Raw genomic sequence first — 6,000 nt, 5'->3', positions numbered from 1 at the left:
AGATCGGTTGATCAAAAAAATGTAGTAAAGGCTGCTTCTGCCCAAAACGACTTCGGTAAGTTGGCATTTGACAACATACATCGAACCTTCTCCATGATTATTCTGTTCATTCGTTCTGCAACTCCATTTTGCTGTGGAGTATAGCGAATTGTCAAGTGTCTCACGATCCCTTCTGATTTGCACAATCTATTAAACTCATCAGAACAGAACTCTAAGCCATTATCTGTGCGGAGGTATTTTATTTGTTTTCCCATTTATTTTTCAATCATAATTTTCCAAGACTTAAATGCGAAAAACACATCGCTTTTCTGTCTCAGGAAGAACGCCCAAACTTTTTTAGAAAAATCATCAATAAAGGTTAGCATATAATTAGCTCCACCTCTCAAAGGCACTCTAGATGGCCCCCACAGATCAGAATGAATATACTCCAACGTTCCCTTCATGTTATGGATTCCTCTGGTGAGTCGAACTCTCTTTTGCTTCCCAAAAACACAGTGCTCACAAAAATTCAGTTTGCAAATTCCTTGCCCATCAAGAAGTCCTCTTTTGCTCAATTCTGCCATGCCATTCTCACTCATATGCCCTAGGCGTATATGCCAAAGTTTAGTAATATCATTATTTGACAATGAAGAGGAAGCGACAGCTGTATCACCAGTAACAGTAGAACCCTGCAAAACATATAACTTGGCAATATTTCTCTGCCCTTTCATCACAACAAGGGAACCTTTAGAAATCTTTAAAACCTCATTTTCAGCTGTGTATCTATACCCTTTTGAATGAATAGTACTCAACAAAATTAAATTTATTTTCAATTCTGGAACATGTCATACGTCACTAAGTGTTCTGACAACTTCATCAAACATCTTAACTTTAAGTGTTCCAACACCTGCGATTTTACACGAAGCATTATTTCCCATCAAAATAACACCTTCAGACACTATTTTTTAAGTTGTAAACCAATCCCGATTGGGACTCATGTGGAAGGTGCAGCCTGAATCAAGTATCTACTCATCGCTTACTTTAGAATCATTGATAGAAGCGACTAGAAGTTTACCATCGCTGTAGTCTTCTACAACATCAGTTTCATCAGAATTTTCTGGTTGTTTTTCCTTTTGATTCGCAGCCTCCTTTTTAATCTTATTCTGTAGCTTATAGCACTCAGATTTAATGTGCCCTTTCTTCTTGTAGAAGTTGCAAGTTTTACCTCTATTTGAAGACTTTGATCTACCCTTAGATTTACAGTGAGGATTTCGTTCCTGTGTCCTTCCACGATTATCATCAGCATTCCGATCTTGTCTCTCACGAACAATGAGACCCTCTCTCTGAGAGTTGGGTTTAACCACAAGATGCTTAATCTTATCATACGAGGTCAAAGAATCATAAACTTCATCAACTATGAGAGACTCGCGGCTATATAAAATCGTGTCTCTAAAGGTTGAGTAAGACGGGGGCAACGAACAAAGTAGAATCAACCCTAAATCTCACTTATCATACTGAACCTCCATGGCCTCCAAGTTTGAGAGAATTTCTTTAAACATTGTTCAGTGTTCGTGTACAGATGCACCTTCCTCCAAACGATGAGCATAAAGACGTTGCTTCATATGCAACTTGCTTGTTAGAGTTTTCGACATACATATTTGTTCTAGCCTCTTCCATAATGCAGCGGCGGTCTTTTCTTTCATCACATTTACAAAATTTTGTTGGACAAATGCAGATGTGATTCTGTTAACGCCTTTCGATCCTTACGCTTCTTCACTTCATCTGTTAATGTCGAAGGCATCTTATCTATCCCTAGCACGGCATCCTCCAAATCCATCTGCGCAAGAACTGTTTACATCTTAATCTGCCACAACGCAAATCTGGTGTTGCGATTCAACAACAGAATTTCATACTTTAAAGACGTCATTACCGTGATCAAGATGAACAACCCGGAAGCTCGGATACCAATTTTTGAAAATAAAATAAAATAAAGAATAGAAAAATTTTATGTGAAAACTCTTTCGGGAAAAAACCACTAGCAGATGAGAAGAAAATTTACTATGTCGAATTCGAATCATTACAAGAGGAATAGACTATGTCTATTTATAGGCCTGTAAAGCCATATTCTAGTAAGACTGAACACCTTATTCTAATCAATATCAAATAGATGGAATTTAATAAGGTTTAAAAAACCTTATTCTAAAATAAAATAAAAGAAGTGTAATTCTATATGGATTCTTCTTTTATTTTATTTTACCACTGTATTTTATTTAAATAAGGATTCGGGTCACTTAATTCTAACAATTATATTAGTCATGCTTTTGAGTAGGCAGTTTTCCCTATTTTTCTCTTCTCAATGTTCTCTTAAATTTTGTATTCCTTGTCTATAGAATCTTTCTTCTCTATTATTTTCTTTTCTTAATGAAACTTCACCCCTCATCAGTGGTATCAAAGCCTTAACTCTGGCATCATGCTGACAGACAACATTACCACCAGACAGAATCAAGTTTCCCAACAGCAGCAAGATCTGTTGAAAACTTAAGCAAAACTTCAAGCATTAGATAAGAAGAGGGATGAGCGGTTCAATGAACTCTGGTTAGATCTTAATTCTTTTTTCGAGTTTATAACAGAGAAAGATACCCCAGACAAATCTGCAGTGTTATTTGGTTCTGCTAGCTCTGCAAAAGGAAATGAGCCACGGTGGCTTAGCAACCAATTTTCAAGCAACCACAATATATTGAGTTAGGGCTTCAACGAACCTTTAAGTGGGAATGCCCAAAGTTTAACAGTGGCGACTTTAAAGGATGGCTCATGATGTTAGAACAATAATTCGTCGTAGCATCGGTGGTAGATGAACAGAAGGTCTAGAGGGAAAAGCTTTACAATGGCACCTATATCACACTCAATATGAATGAGGGTCTAATAAGTTGGAATGGGGTACTTACAAGGAAGACATGAAGACCAGATTTGACCTACAAGAGTTTGATGATCCAATGGCTGACTTGGTAAGTTTTAAGTACAATAGTAGCATAAACTAATATTACGAGGAGTTTTTGGGTTGACTAAATTTGTAATGAATTAGTTTTTATTGGTGTGGAAAAATATGGTTTTGGAATTTTATTTTTGTAAATCGAGTTCGTAAATATAGAATAAGAATATATACGGAGTTAACATAAAATTATATTGAAGTTTCGTTAAGTAATTTAATCGAGAAAATGATTAATTAAAACTTAAAGACTAAATTTTAAAAGTCCAATCACTATTGAGTTTTAATTAAGAAAAGACTTGAAGACTTAAGTAACAATTATTCAAAGGATTAAAATGATTAATAAACTGATTATAAATAGACGAGTAGTTTGATGATGATTTGCACTTAGAAACAATTTAATTAAAAAATTGATTATGATTAATTAAGATTAATTAGCATATATATTAAAGTTAATGGAGATGAAACATCTTCTTCATTTAGCTTAGCCATTCCACCCTAGAAAGAAAAAAAGAAAAATCCTCCATTTGTTTCAACATTCGACCATCAAAATCCATAAGTAATCTATTTTTCTTATAATTTTTATAGATTTATAATCATGGGAACTTGATTTAACTAGCCCATATATCAAATTGTTCAATTGATGAATTTTTAATAAGTCATCATTGTTGAGAATTTGACGAATTAGGCTTAAATTTAATAGATATTAACATTAGATCATGATAAAGACTAAATTGTAAAACCAATTAATCTTGTTAATTAACTTTGTTACATTAGGGACCAAATTGAATAAATTGAAAACCTTTCATGATATTATTCCATGAATAGGAAGTACAAAGTCCCTAATGAAAGAATGTGAAATTAAATTTTAATCTGAATCTATATATCGAAAAATATGTTTATCTCGAGTATAGGGACTAAATTGAATAGCATGCAAAATATGGTTGGCTTTGTATTTGAATGTGAACTGGATGAAATTTGATATTGTTTATTTATTCAACTATTGTTCGTAACTAAAGATGATGCTGGGCCTTCAAGAGAGAAAAAAAAACGAGAATCGTCAACGAGTTACGTGAAGATTCGATTTATACTTTTATGATTCGAGATCAAAATATTTGTTTCCATATTCATGTTAATTGCATGACTGAGTATCGTGGTAAGTGTATAATGGTCGTATGAATTGCTTAATTAAGTGTATAATGGTCGTATGAATTGATTCATTGTACCCAAAAGAAAGAAAAAAAATTATTAATCATGTCAAATCCTTCAAAATTGATTGCAGACATGAATTTTCTTTGTTGTAGTTGGTAAGATTGGGTGATTGTTGAAAATGGAACCCTTAAAATAATCTTTCCATTAGTTTAAAATAATTTTGTAAAAAAAAGTTGTAAGAGATTCATAATTATTTCGTTGTAAAATAATTGACCATTACTAACCAACTAATGAACTTTTTGAATCACCTCATTCCAAACTCTCGACAGAAAACACCAAACATATGAACAACATTGTATTTACTTCTCATAACTTGAACCCAAAATACTCCAACATCATATAAAAGTTTAAAACAGAGTTTGAACAAAAAAAAAATTTAAGTTTACTCAAATTGTGAAGACCCAAACCATCATTAGCAAGTGGTCTACAACAATGATCTCAACTAACAAGGGTCAGTTTATGAGAGTCAATAGTTGAGCTTCAAATGAATGCCTGAGTCAACTTCTCAATTTCACTGCAAACAAATAAGGGAATCAACACTGAGTTCATGAAGTAATTGGGAATAGCTAAAAGCACCGATTTAGCAAGAGTGATTCTTCTCACCATAGAGAGCCTCCTAGCATCCCATCCATTTTGTTTAGCACGAACTTTATTCATCTTCCAACTTAATAATAGTCATTTTCCAAGTCCATAAGTTGAATTGTTGATTTTTATTTTCAGAGTGCGTATACCTTACTCAATAGAGAATTAAGCCCTACCCTCCTTCTCATCAGTTTGATAATCACCGTAAAGCTCATAGTTTTCTCAATCAAGGAAAGCACTCTTTTTAATAAGCAAATAAACAGGATACCATTATTAATTGTCATTATTACATCGCTATCATGTAGCTCTATATCATCATCTTCATGAACCTTTTTCCTAATATTATCTTCTTCTAAGGGCACATCCTTAAACGAGACTCATGACCCCCATCAGATGCACTCATCGAATCACTTGTGTCAACCGTATCATCCCTTTTTCGCCACACCTTCTTGGTCGCCCTATTGATCCCCTCACCAATCATCTTCTTCTTGAAGAAAATGAATTTGCTTATGTTATAATATTAAATATTATTACATATTTACTTTTTAATAGATATAAATCACATAATGTAAAATAAAATATCACAAAACTTGAAAACAGATTGGACTGAATTGAGGTCGTAAATGTTAGAGTCCAAATTCAACTTATATTTTAAATAGACTTATTTTTTTGTCCAAACATATTTTCGAACATTACATATTTGTTCAAACCTCTCCAATATAAATGAAGTTTTAGATATGCATTAATAACTGGACTCTTAAACAATGTAAAACAAATATAGATTTAAGATAAAAAAAATATAGAAAACAATTATATTTACATTTTATGAATGTAAAGTAGTTGTGGTAGGTTTACAATTATCACAAGTTTTAAAGAGATGACCCCTTGTTGCTTTCAAATTTTAGGTGAGTTAGATTATATAAAATAAATAAGAAATTAATATAATTCAGAATAATTATTAGTTCATAATCAATTATTTTATATTATTAAAAACCCAATATTATTTCTTTTATTTTAAAAAAATCAATTTTGTTGGAGCACATCTTAGTTCTTAAAATTTATATAAAACTATTCAATATCAACTATAATAAAAAAATTTATAATGAGAATAATGAAAACTATATTATTCTCAACATTGGACCCAAATGAATATTTCTAAGCATTAATTTTGTCATATTATTCTTTAAAATTAAAAAAAAAAGTTTATTACCATACTTGGAGTAAATAAGACTTTTTTTAAA

Source organism: Gossypium hirsutum, chromosome A05, assembly GCF_007990345.1.
Source record: "Gossypium hirsutum isolate 1008001.06 chromosome A05, Gossypium_hirsutum_v2.1, whole genome shotgun sequence".
Classification (NCBI taxonomy): Eukaryota; Viridiplantae; Streptophyta; class Magnoliopsida; order Malvales; family Malvaceae; genus Gossypium; species Gossypium hirsutum.
The sequence above is the reverse complement of the archived record's forward strand: the minus strand, read 5'-3'. Positions refer to the sequence as shown.